Below are 22,677 nucleotides of genomic sequence, written 5' to 3' on the forward strand. Positions count from 1 at the left end.
GAATCCATTTAACAACCTAAAGAACAATATGGCAACACCAGCACCTCATGCTCCTACAACAGAAAGATCTGAACATTCTAACCCAGAAGAAACAGAAGAAAATGACCCTAATTATAACTTAAGGAAGATGATAAAGACCCTTGAAGAGGAAATGGAAAATTCTTTTGAAGAAATGCAGGAAAAAACAAACAAAAATTGGAAGAAATCAATAAATCCCTTAAAGAAAACAAATAAAGTCAAGAAAAAAAAGCAATCAAACAGGTGAAGCAAACAATTCAAACAGTCCAAGACTTGAAAACTGAAATAGAATAATAAAGAAAACACAAACCAAAAGAATTCTGGAAATGGAAAATCTGGGTAAATAAACCACAGATGCAAGCATAAGCAACAGAATATAAATGTTGGAAGAGAGAATCTCAGTAGTTGAAGATACAATAGAGGAAATAGATTCATCAAAGAAAATGTAAAATTCAACAAATTCTTAAAACATCCAGGAAATCTGCAACACCATGAAAAGACAAAACCTAAGAATAAAAGGGATAGAAGGAGAAAGACTCCAGCTTAAAGGCGTAGAAAATATATTCAAGAAAATTATAGAAGAAAACTTTCCTAACCTACAGAAGTATATACCGATGAAAGTAAAAGAAGCTTACAGAACACCAAATAGGTTGAACTAAAAAAAAAAAAGTCCCATCATCATATAATAATCAAAACAGAATAAAGAAACAATATTAAGAGCTGCAAAGGAGAAAGGCCAAGTAACATATATAGGCAGACCTATCAGAATTATACCCAACTATTCAATGTAAACTCTGAAAGCCAGAAGGTCCTGGACAGATGTGTTCCAGACACTAAAAAGATCATGGATGCAAGCCCAGACTACTATACCCAGCAAAGCTTTCAATCACCATATATGGGGAAAAAAACCAAATATTTCATGCCAAAACCAGATATAAACAATAGCTATAAATCTAGCTTTACAGAAAGTACTAGAATGAAAACTCCACCCGAAGGAAGTTAGCTGCACCCACAAAAACAGTGGCAACAGATAACCTCACACCAGCAAACCTCAAAGAAGGGAAACACACAAACACTATCAATGGAAAATAAGAATAACAATCACTGGTCATTAATATCTCTTAATATCAATGAACTCAATTCACCTATAAAAAACACAGGCTAACAGAATTGATATGAAAAGAAGATCCATCCTTTTGCTGCGTATAAAAAACAAACCTCAACCTCAAAGAGAGATATTACCTAAGAGTAAAGGGTTTGGAAAAGAGTTTCCAATCAAATGGACCCAAGAAACAAGCAAGCATATTTACCCCTAATATCAAATAGATTTCAACCTAAAATCAATCTAAAGAGATGGAGAAGAGCACTTCATACTCATAACAGGAAAAATCCATCAGGATGCAGTCTCAATTATGAACATCTATGCCCCAAATATAAGAGCACCCACAAATGTAAAAGAAACATTACTAAAGCTTAAATTGCACATCAAATCCCACACACTCATAGTATGAGATTTCAACACCCCACTCTCACCAATGGACAGATCTGCCAGACAGAAACTTTACAGAGAAATAACAGATGGCATGACTCAAATGGACTTAACAGTCATCTGATAAAACATTTCACCCAAACACAAAAAAATATACTTTCTTCTCTGCACTTCATGGAACCATCTCTAAAACGGACTACATACTCGGCAACATACACATCAGATACAAAAAAATTGGAATAACTCCTGTATCTTATCAGATCGCCATGGCTTAAAGTTAGAATTAAACAACAATGCTAATTGCAGAAAGCCTACAAACTCATGGAAATTGAACAATGCTCAATTGAATCACCCCTGGGTCTTGGAAGAATTAAGAAAGAAATTAAAGACTTCCTAGAATTCAATTAAAATGAATGCACAACATACCCAAACCTTTGGGACACTATGAAAGCTGTGCTAAGGGGAAAATTTTTAGCACTAAGTGCCAAAATAAAGAAAGTGAAGAAATCTCACACTAGTGACTTAACAGTACAACTGAAAGATTTAGAACAAAAAGAAGCAGTTTATCCCAGGAGTAAATGACAGGAAATAATTAAGTTGATGGCTAAAATCAATAAAATAGAAACAAAGAAAACAATAAAAAGAAATACAATGGAAAAAAAGAGCTGGCTCTTTGGGAAAATCAACAAAATAGACAAATCCTTATCTAAACTAATCAAAAGGCAGAGAGAGAGAACATCCAAATTAACAAAATCAGAAATGAAAAGGGGGACATAACAACAGGCATTGAGGAGATCCAGAGAACTATTAGGTCATACTTCAAAAACCAGTACTCCACAAAATTGGAAAATCTAAAAGAAATAGACAATTTTCTGAATAGGTACCATATACCAAATTAAATCAAGACCAAATGAGCAATTTAAATAGACATATAACCCCTAAGGAAACAGGAGCAGTCATCAAATGTCTTCAAACCAACAAAAGTTCAGGACTAGATGGATTCATTGCAGAATTCTACCAGAAATTCAAAGAAGATGTAATACCTATGCTCCTCAAATTGTTGCACACAATAGAAACAGAAGGAACATTGCAAACTCTTTTTATGAGGCTGTAGTTACCCTGATAGCTAAACCATACAAAAATACTACTAAGAAAGAGAATTAAAGACCATTCTTTCTCATGAACATAGATACAAAAATTCTCAATAAAATACTGGCAAACCAAATCCAAGAACACTTCAAAAATTATTCACCATGATCAAGTTGCCTTCATCCCACAGATGCAGCAATGATTCAACATACAAAAATCTGTCAATGTAATCCATCATATAAATAAACTGAAAGAAAAAACCATATGATCATCTAATTAGATGCTGAAAAATCCTTCAACAAAATCTAACACCCCTACATGATAAAGGTCTTGGAGAGATCAGGAATACAAGGAACATATCTAAACATAATAAAAACAATATATAGCAAGCCAACAGCCACCATCAAATTAAATGGATGTCCACATGTAGAAGAATGCAAATAGATCTATATCTGTCCCCATGCACAAAACTCAAGTCCAAATGAATCAAAGACTTCAACTTAAATCCAGTCACATAGAACCTCATAAAAGAGAAAGTGAGAAGTAGCCTTGAACACATGGGCACAGAAAATCAGTTCCTAAATATAACTCCAGAAGCATAGACACTGAGAACAACAATCAATAAATGGAACCTCCTGAAACTGAGAAGATTGTATAAGGCAAATGACACAGTCAATAAGACAAAATGGCAGCCTTCAGAATGGGAAAAGATCTCCACCAACCCCACATCAGACCAAGGATTGATCTCCAAAATGAATAAAGAACTCAAGAAACTAGACATTAAAATACCAAAATAATCCAATTTTAAAAAGCGGGTACAGATCTAAACAGAGAATATTCAACAGAAGAATCTCAAATGGCCAAAAGACATCTAAGGAATTGCTCAATATCCTTAACCATCAGTGAAATGCAAATCAAAACAACTTAGAGATACCATCTTACACCATTCAAAAAGACTAAGATCAAAATCACCAATGATAGCTTATGCTGGAGAGGATGTAGAGTAAGGAGAACAGTCCCCCATTGCTGGTGGAAGTACAAACTTGTACAGCTACTGTGGCAATCAATATGGCGTTTTTTTTTCTTTTTTCAGAAAATTGGGAATCAATCTACCTCAAGACTCAGTAATATCACTCCTGGGCATATACCCAAAGGACGCACACTCATACCATAAGAATATTTGCACAACTGTGTTCATAGCAGCATTATTTGTAATAACCAAAACCTGGAAACAACCTAGATGTCCCTCTGATAGAGGAAGGTCATTGGCTAATAAAGAAACTGCCTTGGCCCATTTTATTGGTTAGAACATAGGTGGGTGGAGTAAACAGAACAGAATGCTGGGAGGAAGAGGAAGTGAGCTCGGACCCGACAGCTCTGCTCTGGAGCAGAGACGACATGCTCCCCTCTCCTGGGCGGACGTGAGAGCTCTGCTCTCTGAGACACACGCGATGAAGCTCCGACCCAGGATGGACGTAGGCTAGAATCTCCCTGGTAAGCCACCTCGTGGGCTACACTAGAAATGGGCTAGTCCAGGTGCGAGAGTTAGCTGAGAAGAGGCTAGATAGAAATGGGCCAAGCAGTGTTTAAAAGAAAACAGTTTGTGTGTTGTTATTTCGGGGCATAAGCTAGACAGGCAGCCAGGGTGCTGGGGATGCAGCCCCGCTGCTCTTATTACTACATCCCTTAATTAAAGAATGGATAAGAAAATGTGGTACATTTACAAAATGGGGTACTACTTGGCATTAAAAAAAACAGTGGCATTTTGAAATTTGCAGGCAAATGGATGGAACTAGAAAATACCACCCTGAGTGAGGTAACCCAGACCCAGAAAGACAAACACAGTATGTACTCATTCATTAGTGGATATTAAACGTAAAGCAAAAGAGAACCAGCCTATAGTCTACAACCCTAGAGAAGCTAGGTAACAAGGAGAATCCTAAGAGAGATGTACATAGGTAGCTCTAGGATGGGAATTAGACAAGATCTCCTAAGAAAATTGGGAGTGGGGGTGCAGGGTAGAAGGGGAAGGGATGGGGGAAGGGAAGATGAAAGGAGAACATGAGGTAATGGGATAGTCGAAATGAAAGGACAGAGAGGGAGAGCAAGGAAAGAGATATATTGATTGAGGGTACCATTATGGGACTATTGAGAAACCTGGCACTAGAGAAATTCCCAGGAATCCACAAGGATGACTCCAGCTAAGACCCTAAGCTTTAATGGAGAGGGTTCCAGAACTGGCCTTCCCCTGTAATCAGATTGATGATTACCTTAATTGTCATCATAGAACCTTCATCCAGGAAGTAATGGAAGCAGATGCAGAGATCCACAGCAAAGCACTGGGCTGTAGTAAGTGAGCGGGGCTCCTTTGTTCCATCCCGCCCAGTTAGCTTATACCCAAAATAACCATACAGAAATTATATTAATTAAAACACTGCCTGGCCCATTAGCTCTAGTCTCTTATTGGCTAACCCTCACATCTTGATCTAACCCATTTCTAGTAATCTGTGTAGCACCACAAGGTTGTGTTACCAGGAAAGATTCTAACCTACGTCTGTCTCAGGCCGGAGCTTTATGGCGTCTGCCTGATTCTGCTCTTCTTTCTAGCATTCTGTTCTGTCTTCCTTGCCTACCTGAGATTTGCACTATCAAAAGGCTAAGGCAGTTTCTTTAATAACCAATAAAAGCAACACAAATACCAAAGGACCTCCTACACCACTGGGCTAAGCTCCCAGAATCTAGTGGAAGAGAAGGAGGAATGATAATATGAACAAAGCCATCAAGACCATGATGGGGATACCCACAGAAACATCTGACCTGAGCTAGTGGGAGCTCAGTGACTCTGAACTGACAGCAGGAGAATCTGCATTGGTCCAAATTAGGCCCTCTGAATATGGGTGACAGTTTTGTGGCTTAGGCAGTCTATGGGGCCACTGGCAGTGGGACCAGGATTTATCCCTAGTGCTTGAACTGACCTTTTAGAGCCCATTCTCTTTGGAGGGATAACTGCTCAGCCTAGATATACAGGGGAGGTCCTTGATCCTGCCTCAAAGTGATGTGTCAGACTTTATTATCTCCCCATGGGAAGTCTTACCCTCTCTGTGGAGTGGATGGGGGTTGGGAAGGGGGAAAGGTGGTGAGAGTAGGGGAGGGAGTGGGAACTGAGATTGGTATATAAAATCAGAAAAGATTATTTTAAAATGAATAAATAAAAGAAAGAAAAGGAAATCAGTCATAGGGGACAGGTTTCCCTTCGTCATGCCTACCTTAGGCCCTCCCAGGGCCTCTGCATGTCCCTGGCTTCATGAGCTGAATGCAGGGTGCAGTGAGAGTTCGGATAGGAGCCCTCCCCCAGCAGAGCCTGTCTGCCCTGAGCAGGTCATCTACCTAGCCATTTACCTTTTCCCCTATGAATAGTTCCTGCCTCCTATCTCCCGCTCCAGGGACAGGTCTTGGTCAACTCTGACGGGCTCTGCTTTCAGAGTCCCCCCTTTGTCTGTGGGGAATGTCTAGCCTTGTGGCCCAGCCACTTTCCGTAATTATGAAAGAAGGGACGGAGGCAACTGGGTTCCTCTGCCAGGGCTTATTTATTGTATTTCTAGTCGGCTTGTGTCAAAGGAGACAAGTTGATGGCTTTCTTATTTTTTTTCCAGAATGATCCAAATGTTCTCTAATTAACCTATTAGTTTTAATTATACACCTGTAGCCATTTATTTGCTAGTCTGAAACCCAGAATACCCTGGATTCAAAGAAAAGATTCCCCACCAGCCCCCCACCCTTTCCTCTTCCCCCGGTGAAGTGTTTAAATCACTTGTCAACACACAGGGAATAATAATAATAAAAAGAGTGACATCTGATCAGAGAACAGGGGAGTGGAGAAGAGGAACAAAGCCCCCGTTGCAATCCAGCTGATGGCAGCCTCCTCCATATTCATCAGGAAGATACCAGCTGAGCCCTCCCCTGGTGCTGCCCTAGGCAGGCAGAGACAAGTTGCCCTGCTGGTCAGAGCTGCCTGCTCCACATCCAGTCTGGTGCCTTTAGGACTTCATGGCTCAAGTCTTGCATCAGGACCTGCAGAGACCGCACAGGTGTTGCTATTGTCAGTTTCCATCTGCCTAAGATCCTTGACAGATGAAGTTTATCTCCAAGACAACTCTGAGTGCAGCCCAAATAAAGAAAAAAAGATACGCTCACATATATACACATGAGAGCACACACACACACACACACACACACACACACACACACACACTGTTGAGAAAATCGAGGATGATAATCAGTTGTAACTACCACAAATATTGTTGATATGTCAGCGAGGGTAAGGCACCTGAAAATGTGACAAAAAGCAAGGTGTGATTACTTTTAATTCTTTATGTGCAGCCTACAATCTACCTTTTCCTCACTCTGCTGAAGGCACAGCATCAGAACAGGGAGAAAAGTTCAGCTATTAGATGTAGATTCTTGCAGTTATTTCTATGTAAAAATACAAATCTAAGCATGAATACTAATGTTAGCCAACATAGATCGTTTGTGTCTGTACATAGTGTGCTAAGCACTAGGCATCTTGGCTTCTTGATCCTTCCAGCAATCCTTTGTAAGTGGCCACTGTGGTTATCCCATCTTATGGACAGGTAGAATGGGTCTTAAAGAGATAGAGTGACCTGCCCACAGTCACAAAAGCAATGCACTGTTGAACCGGAGTGTGGGCTCTGTTGGATTCCCAAGGGCCTGACTGAGACAACTTGGCTATTCCCCTTTCTAGGGTAATCTTATGATAAAGCAATACATTTGAAAATGTCAGTACTTACTTTGGGTAACAAATTACTTATGACATCCTGCACATATTAGCCTCGTGGAGGAAGACAAGGGGGAGGGGTGTGGATGCTACAAAGCCAGTGTGTGCAGGTCTAATTTCATTTTGTATTGTCACCTCAATCAAGCCACTCCTGGCAGGGCACAGGGCATCCTCCTGAGATCCCTTCTAGGTATATGTGGCTTTTAGACACCTGCTTTAGAGTGCCAAAGACAGCTGGATTGGACAGGGGAGTAGAGTCTCTCTTCAGGAAGAACTGTGAGCACAGGGTTCTGTAGGTAAGCTGGGACTAAGTGTGGGACTTTGGGTTCCAGCATGACTCATCCCTGACCAGAAGGAATCCAATGTTTCTAGATGGTTCTAGTCAAGGAGAAGGGTCGGGGAAATAGAAGAGGTTGGTGCCCCCTAGAGATGTCACTATGGAAGATGCTAAGTCCCAGGGAAATCATGGGCAGCAGAGGTGTTAAACCAGTGGTGGGAATTGGAGTGGTCTTTAACAGGGGCACAGAATAAGAAATACAGTGGTGGTAGAAGCCAGGACTTAAGATGTGAAAACCAAGAGGCTTAGCCCAAGAATTTTTTTAAAAAAATGACAATCTTCTGAAATTGAGAACAAATTTTGTATGCTCACCAGAGTCCCTTGTCCCCATGCATCTCCTTCCTCCAGTTCTGATTAGAATCTCATTGCAATGACCCTATCCAAAACAGAATCATTTGCTAATACCATCTGGCAGATTTTCTGGAGTCCTGGGAGCCAAGACTAGAAAGTCTAGAAGAATGCCATTGGGTTTCCCCACCTGGAAGTCTGTTTCACAGATAGTGTTCATGCCTGCAGAACCTTCTCCTACATCCTCTTGGGAAATGCAGGTGCCACTTTGGTCATAGCATCCTGGGCGGGTCCCCTGGACAGGCTCTTCTCCTGAAGCGCCAGCTCTAACAGGAGGAGTCTATTTGCAGCCGTGCAGGACCTATAAAGAAGGGTTGAAAAAAAATCATTAAATAGGTAATTTGACCCTTGGTCCTTTCTTCCCAATCTCTATTCACCCAAGATGCATAAAACCTAATGAATCGAGCTCTGAGCTGGACCTAGCCATCTGCCATTTCAAGCTTGGGTGTCTCTCTACCCTCCTTTTCTTTTCTAGGTCCTAGAGTGTGATCACATTTCTACACTTTACTGGGGGAGCTTCCCCCAGGAATCCCAGCACCTTCCTCTTGGCTGAGATTCATCAATAGCAATCTTGTTCCATTTCACCTCACTGCTTAAAATGGACCCATACGTCTGGGAACTGAATTAAATGTAGTAACACCCCATTTATCTGGGCATCCTTAGAGTTAAAAAAAAAATAAACCTTGATAACTTGGGCTTATCCGTCCGGGAATCAAATGATTTTTTTTTTAAAATTCATGATTTTTAGTGGGCATTTTTTCAAAAGCACCTTCCCTGTTTCCTTCTCTTTTAACAGAGATCACAGGTTGTCATCTGGTGAGACTGTAATCGATGCCTGATGCTGCTCTGAGCTGCTCTGGCTCCCTCTGTAACCTCAGATCAGCGTGCACTCTCTGCCTGTCGAGTGTCCATGTCTAATAGCTGTTCTTCTCTGATGTTTCTGAGTCTGGTGCCATGCTTATTTCCTGAGCTGGTATCCCACGTGTAGCATCAAGGCCCTCTATGATACCCTGGAAGGTCAGGTGCTGGGTAGAACAGAGGCAGAATTTTATGATGGCTGCTTTGGGGTGACCAAATGGTTCGGGTATTGCTAGGATGCATAGCCTCTTCTTACTGGACTGATAGAGAAACTGTAGAAACTTCTAGTTAGGGGCATTCACTTTATGTAAAATCTTCAGGACCTTTTTGATGGATTTGAATGGCAGGCAGTGTGTCATGGAGGAAAAGACAGGAAGATCGTGTATTTGTTCTGTGGAGTCCCTGTTGGGCCTGCTCACTCATTGTGCATTTTTATCTCTCTATATGACCCAGAGATACAGCGACAGTTGTCTCTAGATTACTGAGAGCTAAGGGAGGATGAATGATGATTACTAGTTTCAGAATAAGAAGCCAACTCAAGTCTCCCCAGCATTAAAGTTTATTGCCACTTATGTTCATTATGTTTTCCTAAAAATTAAAATTCTTCCTATTAATGAATAGGATATTATGGGAAGCTTCAGCACAGATGCTGTAGTGGTGGAGATGTTCTTGTTGAAGGTCTGAGCTTTCCTAAGTCTGAAGGCTCTGTTGGAACCATCGGACTCCAAGGAAACCACACTGGAAACCATCCTACCTAGACAAGTTGCTTCTATTTCCTCAGACATGCACCAAGATAACACCATATAGAGTGAGGGTTTGCATGCAGGACCTCAATGAAATTGCTGTGCTTGTCAAGAAAGTGACACCCTAGATGGCCATTCTCCAGGAGATCTGTAAAAGAGGCACCCAGCTCAGTCTAAGCCCTGCTGCCGTCTATGGTCTCTGGCCTCACTCAGGGAGAAGAGATTTTGGATTCCTATGCAGACCTTGGTGGCCATTCTGGAGATTTCTTAGGCCAGCATCCTTGAGACCCAGGCTTTTCCTAGTTGGTAACTATTCCTTCTCAGCACAACTAGGCTCTGTCAACCTGGGAGGCAATCAGTGTTCTGTAGACCATCGAGCATCCATAACTATGACATGTTTGAGGTCCCCTAACTGAGTCTCAGGGACCAAATGACACAGCAACCCTGAAGGGACAACACCACTGGGCTCCATACCCGGATTAGGGTACAAGATCAGTATCAGTGGCTAGAAAGGTTGAGGTAAAGTGTTGATTAGTGAAGGGCCAGGTTAAAAGTTAATAGTCTGGAGTAAAGAAAAGGGAAATTATAATTCTGACTCTGGAGATTATAAAAAAAGTTCTTTCAAGTTCCCAAGCCTGAAAGTTCTAAGTTTCAAACATGGGGAATCAAAAGAATCTCCTCCCATGGATAGTATGGATCTAACATGGAGCAGTGCCTATCAGGGGCAGCCTGGCACACTGTAAGAGATTCCCACCAGTTGGCTACCATTGCTAAGGTTGTTGTTAATACCATTGTCTAATCAGGCAGGAAGCCTAAGTGAGAAGTAAGCCAGAGTAATAATTAAAGAGCAGAAAGCTACATAGAACCTGGTTATGATATTTAAATTAATTTAGTGATGATTAGTGTAATTACCCAAATTTTATTAGGGGATGCCAAGCCTGGGGCTTACTCTCCCAGCGGAGATACCAAGTGGATGGGCATTTTGGATTTGGACACAAGGAAAGGTTAAGTAGCTGTCTCTCTGTTGAAGGAACTGTGCCGTGTGACCAGAAAAATTGCATTAAGCCAGATGAGAGGAGGAGGAATTGAAGAGAGGGTCCAGCAGAGGAGCAGGCACCTGAAGGAAAAGAGGCTGAGAAGAAATTAACCAATGGGTGATGGAAGGTTGAGCATTCTCAAGGCAGGGAGAGAGAAGTCAAGAAAGAGAGGCTAGTATTGAATGCTTCCATGTCAGAGCATCTGGCGCTGAGGTTGTTGGAACTTCAGCAGGACCAGTTTTATCCAGGGAGCAAGCACTGAAGCCTATGAGCCCTGGTGTGTATTGAGAAGATGGGGAGGGGAGGAGCCTCCATTATTAGCACAGACCACTATTTTTTATGAGACTTCTTTACAGGATTTGAATGCCTGTGAGTCTTAATGTAGCAAGAAGGGAAAGGAGCCCCCTCTTCTGAGCTATACCCTGGCAAAGTACCCTTTGGGAGTGGATTTAAGTTGGAGGGGAGAAATAAGTTAAAGGTCCCCAAAGTCTGCAGACATGGCTTTCCCTGGAATAGCTGATGTGGCTGGTAGCAAGGAAATGGAACACTGGGCACAACTTTCTTTCCCATTTACTGTGGTGCACAATCATTGTCTCACGTCACACAGGGACTGCCCAGACTCCTGAGTACACTTGTTTGCCCTAGAGAGCTTAGGACCACGCCCAGTCTGGTCTTAGTGCCAAGGGCCATGGGACAGGTGGCCTGGGATGAATCAGACAGCTAATTAGCACTCAGTCCCCGCCTAAAAGGAGCCAGAGATGTATAAATTGCTCCCAAGAGGGAGGGAAAGAAGCAGGGAGAAAAAGGAGGTAGGGAAATCAACAGAAGTTACATCAGAAAACAACATCATCCAAATAGCCTGTATCCCAAACCAGCAGGGCTCCTCTGGCACAGGGCAGAGGGAACTGGCACACCCAATGGCCCTGAGTTAAGGCACCCTTATCATCAGCATCATTTCTAGAGTGACACACCACCTCCCTTTTCAAGTGTGGCAGGAGATTGCTGTCTCATATTGCTGCTATTTCTGGTCACATAGCTCTGAAAATTTATTATAGAAGGTCGGATCACTTTGTCCCCAGCAAACCCGTGTTCTTCCCTGGTAAGAGTTCCACTGGGGCAGTGGCCAATTCAGTATCAACTCACGGGTGAAGGAAGCAGTGGGATGCAGACAACAGTGTCTTAGAGAGGAGAGTGATAGGGAACCGTCGAGAGGTGTGGTTTAATCATGGCTCAGCCACTAATGGCCTGCCTGCCTCCGACCGGATCAATCAATTTCCCTTTCAGAGGCTTGGGAACATGAAAGTTTCAGCTACCTACTTTTCTAACATTGACGAATTTAAGAGTCTGAGTTCCTCCTAAGACATAACTTTTATGTGTCTGTCCCTGCATTCTAACTTTTGAGTCTAGCATTCCTGTTGATCTTGGTTCTGTGTGGGCAGACGTAGTGAGAAAGAAAACCGGAGGTGGGAAGAAGAGCAAAGTAATTATTCATTGAGAGACAGGGAAGGAAGTCTTAAGTCTGTAATTAAAGATGACTGCCGCAGTGAGCTCATCTAGTGTCCAGATCTTGGCTTCCAGGGTATTTCTCTGATAAAATCCCCAGGCTTCCTTGGAGAAATGGCTCATTCTAGGATTGAGAGATGATGCGTATAAGAAAAGCTGAAAGCATCATGAAGTGTCAGAAAATCACACACGCACACGCACCTGCATGCATGCACACCGGTGAGGGTATGTGTGTCACAGGGATGTGACTAATGCAAGCCCCATGGACAAAGTTGGAAGAATTAGAAGGAAGAAAGTAAAGGAATATTTTATCAATAACCAAGTTATAAAATAAATATTCATGAATCTATGTTGACATATGTTAAATGATTGAACGAATATGCACATGCATTTCCTCAAATGGAGGAGAGACGGGCTCTTGTGCATGAGAATCCCTAGTCATTTACGTGGATAGTCTGCGTTCAATTGTGTATCTCTCTACTCTGTAACTGTGGGCTTCATATGGTGATTGCCTCTCCAAGAGTATAGAATGGAAAGAGGAGATAAAAGGTGATTTCACAGAGTAGAGCTTAATAAACCCTACCTCGGACAGGTGGCCATGGCGATGTCAGCCAGGGCAGTTGTGCTGACATTGTGTCCTCCTGCGGTGAAACAATGGCAGTGCCACACTACCTTTGTGCTCTTACCCCCACCAGACCGTGATCCCAGTGGGAGCCAGCAGATAGCCCCTCCTGGGTGGCATCCTCCTAGTGGTTTGTCAGCTTTGTCCCGCATGTGGCTCTAGGTCGGCAGGCGGCTCAGACCAGCTCTGAATATAGCCCAATATAAAATTATACATTTACTGCAAACATTTTTGGCAATTGCTTTCTGGACTCAGGCATGCAGTTCTTATGTGTCAGCTTTCTGGATGACAACGTCAGCATCATCAAACATTCTTAAAAGGTAGAACTGCTCAAAATAGCCAAGGTGAGGCTGGAGAGGTAGCTTAGTCAATCCAGTGCTTGCTTTTCAAGCACGAGGAACTGAGTTCAATCCCCAGAGCCCATGTTATAAAAACAAACAAAAACAAAAACAACAACAATATGATGAGTATACATTTGCATAGAAACTTCAGCATGCCCGGGTGCACATTCACATTACATGAAACACACACACACACACAAACACACACACACGGAGTCGAAGCACCAAATCCAAAGCAAACCTGAGAAACTGACAGCCAAGAGGAACCTAAAGCAACACAGCTACTGTGATACAGTGTTCCATAAGGGACATAAGGACAGAAAAAAGTACTAAGTCAAAACTAAGGAAAGATTAATAAATTACAGGATTAATATCTGCATCAATACTGACTCATTCATTATAACAAATGTTCTGTGATGTAAACTGTTAATAACAAGAAAAAATGGATTTTGTGGGGAGCAAAAATTGTACCATCTTCATGAGTTTTCTGTGACTCTCAAACTGTTCTTAAGAATAAAGTATATTTAATAATAATAAAAAACGTTGCCTAACTCACATGTTTCTAATTAAATCATCAGATTTCTTTAGACCTGAGTAGAGTTGTTTTGTAAATTTAAAACCAAGTAAAGAATTGTGGTGGACTCTGCTAATTGCCTCCCAAGTCTTGCATAGACTCAAAACCATGGTTTAATCCAAAGCGATGATGTATCTGGATGAGAATGCCTATGTCCTTCCATTGTCTTGTGGCAAGTGGTAGTCATGGACACATTCTGGTCAGTGGGACCTCTAGGACGAGCTTGCCTTCTAGAATGAAGAAGGACATCTTGACCAGCAGAAAGTCTTGTGCCCACATGTCCAGGACATGTGACCTGGAGGGAGGTACAGCAGCCATCTGTATCCATGGCACAGCCGGCCTTCCACCTACACACATGGATAGCAGAGAAGAGAGTTGGGGACACCCAGCCCTTAGTGACATCATTAAACAGCTGCCCCTCTTCTAGAATTGACTCACAGAAACCTTTATTTTTAATGTTGCAACATTTGGTATTTTTAATAATATGATTCTTTGTTGATTCCTTGGGAATTTCACATCATGCACCCCAATTCTGCTCAACTCCCAGTCCCTCCATATCTGCCCCTCACCCCTGCAAGCATCACCATGGCCCAAGTGACATCACAGGCCACCCGAATCAGTACGTATCTCAAGGCAGCATGGCCCTCAGACACCAAGATGACCTCAGGTGGCTGACCAGACCCCAGGCATTATCATGGCCCTTTGTGGCAACCTGAGCCACAGACATCAACTCAGGTCATGGCTACTGTAGGGCCACAGACCCAGATAGGGCCACAGGTGGCAGCCTAGATCCTGAGCATCCCTGTGGCCCTTGGTGGCAACATGGGTCATGGATGTCAACACAGACCACAGCTGCAATAGAATCATGGACCTAGTCATGGCCCTAGGCATCAACTCGGGCCCAGACATCACCTGGTCCCAGGTAGCAAGCAGGCCATCTACACCAGCCCGTTCCTCACCACCTTCACTTCTTCAGATCGGCCTCCTACCACAGCACACGAACTGTTCCACTTCTCTTTCTCTCCTATTCTTCACCATATACTTGCTCACCACAATGGCACCCATGCACGTGACATCTTGCGCTACTGAAAAGGCCTATGGTTGCTTCATATTTGGGATTTTTGTTCTTTGCAATCAACTTTCATACTTCAAATGTAAGGAACAATTCTAAGGAATGTAATAATAGGAGCAATAAGAAAAACAAAGGTTAGCCGGGCAGTGGTGGCGCATGCCTTTAATCCCAGCACTCGGGAGGCAGAGACAGGCGGATCGCTGGGAGTTCGAGGCCAGCCTGGTCTACAAGAGCTAGTTCTGGGACGGGCACCAAAGCTACAGAGAAACCGTGTCTCGAAAAACCAAAAGAAAAAAGAAAAAAAGAAAAACAAAGGTCAGCAAAATGGGCCACTGGTTAAAGGTGTTTGCTACCAAGCCTGATGACTTGAACTCAATTCCCAGAGGAAGTAAGTTGGGTTGGCTTGTTTTCTATTTTTGTTTTATTAGTTTTTTTTTTTAGATTTGTTGGTCATTTGAATTTCTTCTTTTGAAAAATATCTATTTTTTGGTGGGAGTACAAACTGGTACAGCTACTTTGGAAATCAATATGATGGTTTCTCAGAATAAATGGGAATCAATCTACCTCAAGACGCAGCTATACTGATCTTGGACATATGCCCAAAGGATACTCAATCATACCACAAGGACACTTGCTCAACTATGTTCATAGCAGCATTATTCATAACAGCCTGTACCTGGAAACAGCCTAGATTCCCCTCCACTGAAGAATGGATAAGAAAAATGTGGTACATTTACTCAATGGAGTACTACTCAGGTGTAAAAAACAATGACCTCACAAAATCTGCAGACAAATGGATGGAACTAGATAAAAATCATTCTTAGTGACCCAGACCCAGAAATACAAACATGGTATACACCCCCCCACACACACACGTGTGTGTGTTTGTATGTATATATATTCACTCACAAGTGGATATTAGGAGTAAAGTACAGGATACTCAATCTACAATTTGCAGCCCCAGAGAGGCTAAATAACAAAGAAGGCCCAAAGAGGGATGGCTGGATTTCCCTAAGAAGGAGAAATAGAAGATATCTCCTGTAAAAATGGGGACAGGAATTGGGGAATGGGGTATGGGAACTTGAGGGAGCTGGTTGGGTGAGCTGTGTGCAAGAGGTGGGTTGGGGTTGGGTTAGAGGGGAAGAGTAAGGAAAGAGACATCTTGATGTGGGAGCAGGGGGAATAGGCAAGGGAGGGGGGAGGGTGCATTTTGGGGTAGGAAGAAACCTGGTGCCAGGGAAACTTCCAGGAATCCACAAGGATGACCCCAGCTAAGACTCCTAGCAATAGTGGAGAAGGTGCCTGACCTGAGCTTCTCCTGTGATCAGATTGGTGACTATCCTAATTGTCATCAGAGAGCCTTTACCCAGTAACTGATGGAAGCAGATGCAGAGATTCACAGCCAAGCACTGGGTTGAATTCCGGGAGTCCTCCTGAAGAAAGGGAGGAGGGATTGTACAAGCCATGGGGGTCAAGGGCATGATAAAAAACGCACAGAGACAGCTGACTTGAGCTCATGGGAGCACGTTGACTCCTAGACCAGCAGTTAGGAAGCCTGCTGGGAACCAATCTAGGCCCTCTGCATGTGTATGACAGTTGTGTAGCTTGGTTTGTAAGGCTCTAGCAGTGAGATTAGGGCCTGTCCCTGGAGCTTAGCTGGTTTCTGGGAACCTGTTTCCCATGCTGAATTACTTCAACTCGATATGCCATGCTTTATTAAAGCCCATGGGATCCCTCCCCTTTCCGAATGGAGATGGAGAAGTGGGTGGAGAGTAGGGAGATAGGCATGTGGGAGGATGGGAGCAGAGGAAGGAGGGGAAACTGTGGTCAGTATGTAAAATAAATGAAAGAAAGTAAATTAAATAAAATAAAAATTTAAAATATCTATTTCGATCCCATTGCCCATTTATAAATTGGATTTCTTTTTGTTGCTGAGTACCTTACATCCCTGTGGATCGTGGAAATTAATCTTCTGTCAGATGGGGAGTCTGTAGCTTGCCTTTCTAATCCTAATCATCTGTCTCCTTTGCTGTGTAGAAGCTTCGTAGAGTGATAGAATCCCACCTGCCCAAGTTTGCTTTTGTTTTCCGTACTTTAGGGATCTTAGCTGAAAAGTATCCCCTGCGTTAATGTCTAGAAGTGGCTCCCCTGTGTGTTCTCCTAGTATAATTTTGAGCCTTACACTTGGGCCTTTGATTTATTCTTAGCTGATTTCTGTGCAACACGAGAGACAGAGATCAGTTAGGCTCATCCACATGTGACTATCCAGCTTCCCCAGCAGCATGCACTGAAGAAGCTGCTCTTCTCCGGACTTGTCATTATGGAGAATCGTCTGGCTATAAGTTAGGAGGTGACTCCTGGGTGCTCTCATCTGTGCCATGGGTCTATCTGCTTCTGTGCCTACACTGTGCTGTTCTGATAACTATACTTTAGAATATAGACACTGAGGAAACCACGCTGTGGATGTTCCTCAAGAAGTTACGTGTGAAATGGTATCCGCTCATCAAAGAAATACCTGCACATCTGTATATTTCTGTCTATGTTCCTACATTACTTATAATAGCTAAGGTGTAGAACCCTTTTATATGACCAATACTGGATGACTGGATAAAGAATATGTAGAACATATATGTAGCAGAGTTACTTCTCAATAACAAAACAAATGACCTTCTGTAGCAGAATAGATGGAATTAGAGAACATTGTGTTAAGTGGTGCAAGTTATGAAAAGAAAGACAAATTCTGCATATTTGCTTACACATAGATGTTAAAAGATATCAGTCAGAATTAAGATTCTGATTGCTAATGTGTCTTTAGTGGGAGGTTAGATAAAGGGTACAAACTGGAACTAAGAGACTCTAGTATCCTATAGTACAATGATTATAGTTCACAGCCAAACATCAGGTATTTTTATAGCTAAGTTTGCTAGACCTTCCTTGAGGGGTCTGCCTTATGCACATCTGTGCTTGAACAGAGTACACACTGGCCACAGACCAACCATGATTTACTAAGCATAGCCTGTGTGGAAAATATTTTTCTCCATGTGGCTCATTTTATTTTGTAGTTACTATTATCTCATGAACAAGAATAGCATTTATCTCATTTGACAGAGATGAAACTATCAGGGCTGAAAGATGGCTCAGTGGTTAAGGACAGATGTTGCTCATCCAAAGCACCAGAGTCCAATTCCCAGCATCCACGCTGGGCTGCTCACAACTACCTGTAACAAGGCAGGGCATTCTTTTGGACTCTGACAGCATCCCCATGTAAGTGCACAGGCATACAGACATACACAAAAATAAAATTTAATTCTTAAACTTAATGCAGGGAAAGGTGATCAAATTGTAAAGGTCCAGGTCCTTGCTCAAGGTCACATAGCAAGTACAGAGTTGAGCTGTGTCCTGCTCCACGGCTGGAAGCACCCAGGCACCAACCAACCATGCTGTGTGGGAAAGAACCGTGAGAGAAGCCCAGTTCGCTCTCTGCACAGCCAAGATGCAGAGGACCTAGCATTCTGCCAGATCTTAAGAGGGAGTGGGACTCTGACAGGTGACTGCTGGGTTTGAGGGTGGGGACAGTTGCAACCGAAAGTGAGAGGTAGGTCAGACTCAAAAGCAGAGCCGAGGAGTCTTAACTCTGTCGTCTGGCACAGACGTTGCGTAATCTTCCAGGGTTTCTAAGCCAATGGGTAATATAATTAGAGCTGCTTGAGAAAGATCATTCAGGCAGCACTAAAGAGAAGCGACGTGTAGAAAGGCTATGGCTAAAGGCAGGGAGAGCCGTTGTCAATAGAAGAAAAACAGTCAGGAGGAGCCTCTACTAAGGCTTTGGTGTAGGTGGTGTTGACTGCTGGAAGGAGAAGATGGAGACAAGTTATCATGTACTCAGAATCGCCCCCAGGTCATGTGTGGGAAGGTAAGCTAGTGCAGTCACTATAGAAAACAGCATGAAGGGGCCCCCAAACACAGCCCCCATCTCAGCATGGTTGCTATTGCTGTGACAAAACAGGATGGCCAAAAGCAAATCGGGTAGGAAAAGGTTTATTTCATCTTACAGTGTGCTGTCCATCATCCAGAGAGGTCATGGCAGGAACTCAAGGCAGGAACCTGGAAGCAGAAACTGAAGCAGAAGCCACGGAGGAGTGCTGCTTACTGACTTGCCCTGCCTGCTTCCTTATATAACTCAGGACCATCTGCCCAGGGGTGGCACTGGCCCACTCCATGGTATCAGCCACCTACATCAATCATTAATCCAGAAAATGCACTCCAGGCCAATTTGGTGGGGTGTTTTCTCAAGTGAGTTTTCCCCTTTCCAAATGGCTCTAGCTTGTATCAAGTTGACAGAAATGGAGCCAGCGTAGGCCCTACAACTAAAATTATAAATATCTTAAGATTCAGCTTTACCACTTTTGGTTGTATTTTAAGGAAACAAAACCAACACACAACATATTTATTCACAACTGTCAAATTATGGAACAAGCCTAGGCTCCCAGCAATAGATGAATGAATAAAGAGCATGTGATACCTACACACAATGAAGTGTTATCCAGCCATAAAGACGAGTGAAACCATGCACGGTGCTGGAGACTGTCCAGGTACATAAAATACATCAAACACAGGAAGATGAGTACCATGTATGTTTTTCACATATGAGGGAACTAAATAAAGCAGAATCTGAATAAAAAAGACATTATTAGGGACTAGGAAGGGATCTAGAGGATGGAAGGAGGAGACGGGGATGTAGAAGAAACAGTAGCCATATCCATCAATTCACAAAGCCTGCAAATATAGAAATGTCACAAGGAAATTTGGGAACCTGTATTTTAGCTAATACTTGCTCATTTAAATAAGATTAAGGAAAAAATAACTGCTGGGAGCTGACTGAAGGAGAAGGAATAGACGCATATGAGATACTGCTATTTTCTCAGCCGAATTCTGCAGTGCCCAGAGGTCTCCAGACCCATCGTAGGTGCTCAATAAATGCTTATGGACTAGAGAAAAACACAGAGATACTGTTCCCCTTCTGACTATTTTCTTACTTTTCGTCTTTTCTCATGAATCCTTTCCAAGAAAGGACCACTATTACAATTTGCATTCATCCGAGGAAAAGAAGTAGGAATTGTTATGTTCCCACGCCACTCCTTCCAGGCAGTGCTCCTCCCTTCTGGTGACCTCACAGGAAATGCAGGTGACCTCCCAGAATCCCAGTGCCTCAGAGGAAAGATGTCCACAGATGGCTCCTGAGCAGACAGAACAACAGGGGCTGGAAGGAAGGAGATTTCTCCAGGATGAAGGCAGGATCAATCTACCCACGTACTTCACCTTGATTTCTCCAGCATGGCACTGAAGACAAGCAAAATGCCAGCTCATGGCAAGTCCATGATCACATTCTCTGCATTCCTGAAGCTCAAGACTCTACCACTTTCCAACCACAGACAGGAAGGGACGAATGAATGAGTTCTGGACCAGACAGCAGATTTTGCTGCTATTGTGTTCAGCATCCACCTTGGTCAGCATACGGGCCTCTTAAGTCTCAAAGCATTCGCACTTTGGGAAAGGGAGAAACGATATTACAGCTTGCTGCAAGTTCCAGCTGCCTTCATTTATGCCCAAGTGAAGAGTCATCGCCCCCCATTTTTCTGCCTCTTTCCAGGTGTGGAAGCCTGGAGTGTCTCTGAAGGCTGGAAACAGAATTGCTTTTCTTCCACAAACCCACTCCTTGGTTTGTTATTTAGACCAAAATCACAGCAATTTTTGAGTCAATGCAAGTTGGAATCATCCCAGCTGGAGACTTTGGTGTCTGCTGTGGAACCTAGGGATGATGAGGACCTTGCCCACAGCACAGCTCTGTCTCTTTCGTGAGTCCCCAGGTCCTACTCAAGTGGGGTAGGAACCCTAGACCACCTTAGTGCAGTGTAGGAAAAAAAATTCCTCAGGAAAAAAAACTGCCCAAGGGGAAAGAAATTAAGAATTGGTGAAAGTGGAGAATTCTTTATCTATAAATCCTCATTCCTTTTAAAACAGGGAGTTCTACTGCAGGTGGAACTTGTCACTGCCTTGTGAAAGCCATTTTGCTCGAGAAAGAAGAAAAACAAGAGTGACAGAAGCAGATGGGATCAGTCAAAGAGAAGGTTAGGCAGTGACAGACCAACAACAGAGAAGGGAACAAAGAGGCTTAAAACACTCAGGGACAGGCATCCAGCAGCGGGGACAGATACTCATCAAGACAGCCATCAATACATGTCCACTGGGAAGGGTCCTGCGGGTCCACTGGTAGTGCCTGAGGGGACCATTCGTCCAGCATCCCGGGGAACAGCTGCTAGTGGTTGGAAACAAGAGCCTGAGTAGCCTCTAATGGGATCCGATGGCTGGGAATGATCTGAGCTACAGAGGGAAGCAGCATAGATCCAGAGGGCTGACTAAGGAGGACGTCATCCCTCTGGTCTTTGGATTCCCTGGAGGCTGTCTGGTCAATGGTGCCTAGCAGAAATGCTGGCTCTGGAACTGTTTAGCGAGTCTGGACAAGTGGATTTAGATTTTCTGGAACCTTCCTTGTGATTTGTGAAGGCAGAAGCACAGTGTTTGGTGCAGGGTCTTTGCTGTTCTTACAGTGACTCTCCTTGTCAGCCTTGGGGAACTCCTGTGAGGTGTTAGTTTGGGGAATCTGGCTACTCATTTGCATAGCATGGATTGCTCGTGACCCTGTTATGGCTTAAACCTGGAATGTCTCCTGTGGGCGTGTATGTTGAACTATTGGTCCCTAGTCAGCTCTATTTGAAGAGATTCTAGAAAGCTAAAGAGGCAGGGGCCACTTGGGAGAAGTAGGTTGCAGGAGGACCGCCTTTGAAGGTTACCTGATCCTCGGTCAGTCCCTTTCTATGTCTCTTCTCCTGTTCTGGTCCACCATGAGGATGACAAACTCTGAAACTAAGTGACGATGAATGGAACCCTCTGAAACCAAGCCAGTATAAATATTTCCTCTGTGAAGCTGTTCTGTTGGGCATTTTCATCACAGCAATGAGAAAAGTAACTAAAGCTGACTATAACCCTCCAGACATGGGGTGGGCAAACGAGCACTATTCCTTATGAGGAAGTGAGGCCAATGGCCTTGTTTTGATGGCTTGGGATGGAATTCTTTGTATGTCTATTTCAAAGTCGCATTATTTTGCAGATCAAGGGTTGTGATGAAAGGAATTTGAATGACTGGGACATTGACATAATAATCAGAAACATTTTTGCTTGAGACAGGGTTTCACAGTAGCTTTGGAGCCTGTCCTGTCCTGGAACTAGCTTTTAAAGACCAGGCTGACCTTGAACTCACAGAGATACGCCTGCCTCTGCCTTCCAAGTGCTGGCATCAAAGGCATGCGCCACCACCATTCGGTTCTGGTTATGTACATCTTAACAAAGTTAATATTCAATCTAACATTTGTTTCCATTCAAAGGGGAGGATACTAAATCTTGAGAGGTGGTTATGAGCCTGGAACTCTGCTATGGCACAGTGTTCATGCCTTCAGGTAGTTACCTGGGTCTCCTTTTCTGGTTAGCTGAAGCCACAAATCCTAAAGAAGTATGTATGGTACATTCTACTGATACGTTGGTGGTCCTTTTGGAGGGTGTAATAGACAAGGCTGTGTTGCGGCTGTTTAACATAAGAGGTGAATGTGTAATATGATTTTGGTTTTCTCTACCGTGATTCTAAATTCAAGTTTTGGCACATTCCCTCTGCCTTTAAAACAAACAAAACGTGAAAAGAAGAGGCCAACTAGAAGTTAACTGATACAAAATTAAGATGAATGTATCTGTGGGCTAAAATTAGAACACACAAGCAAGCTTTTGAGCCTGAAGCCAAAA

This window comes from Microtus oregoni, unplaced genomic scaffold (assembly GCF_018167655.1).
Source record: "Microtus oregoni isolate MIOR12 unplaced genomic scaffold, Mior012 000055F_ref0000237, whole genome shotgun sequence".
Lineage (NCBI taxonomy): Eukaryota > Metazoa > Chordata > Mammalia > Rodentia > Cricetidae > Microtus > Microtus oregoni.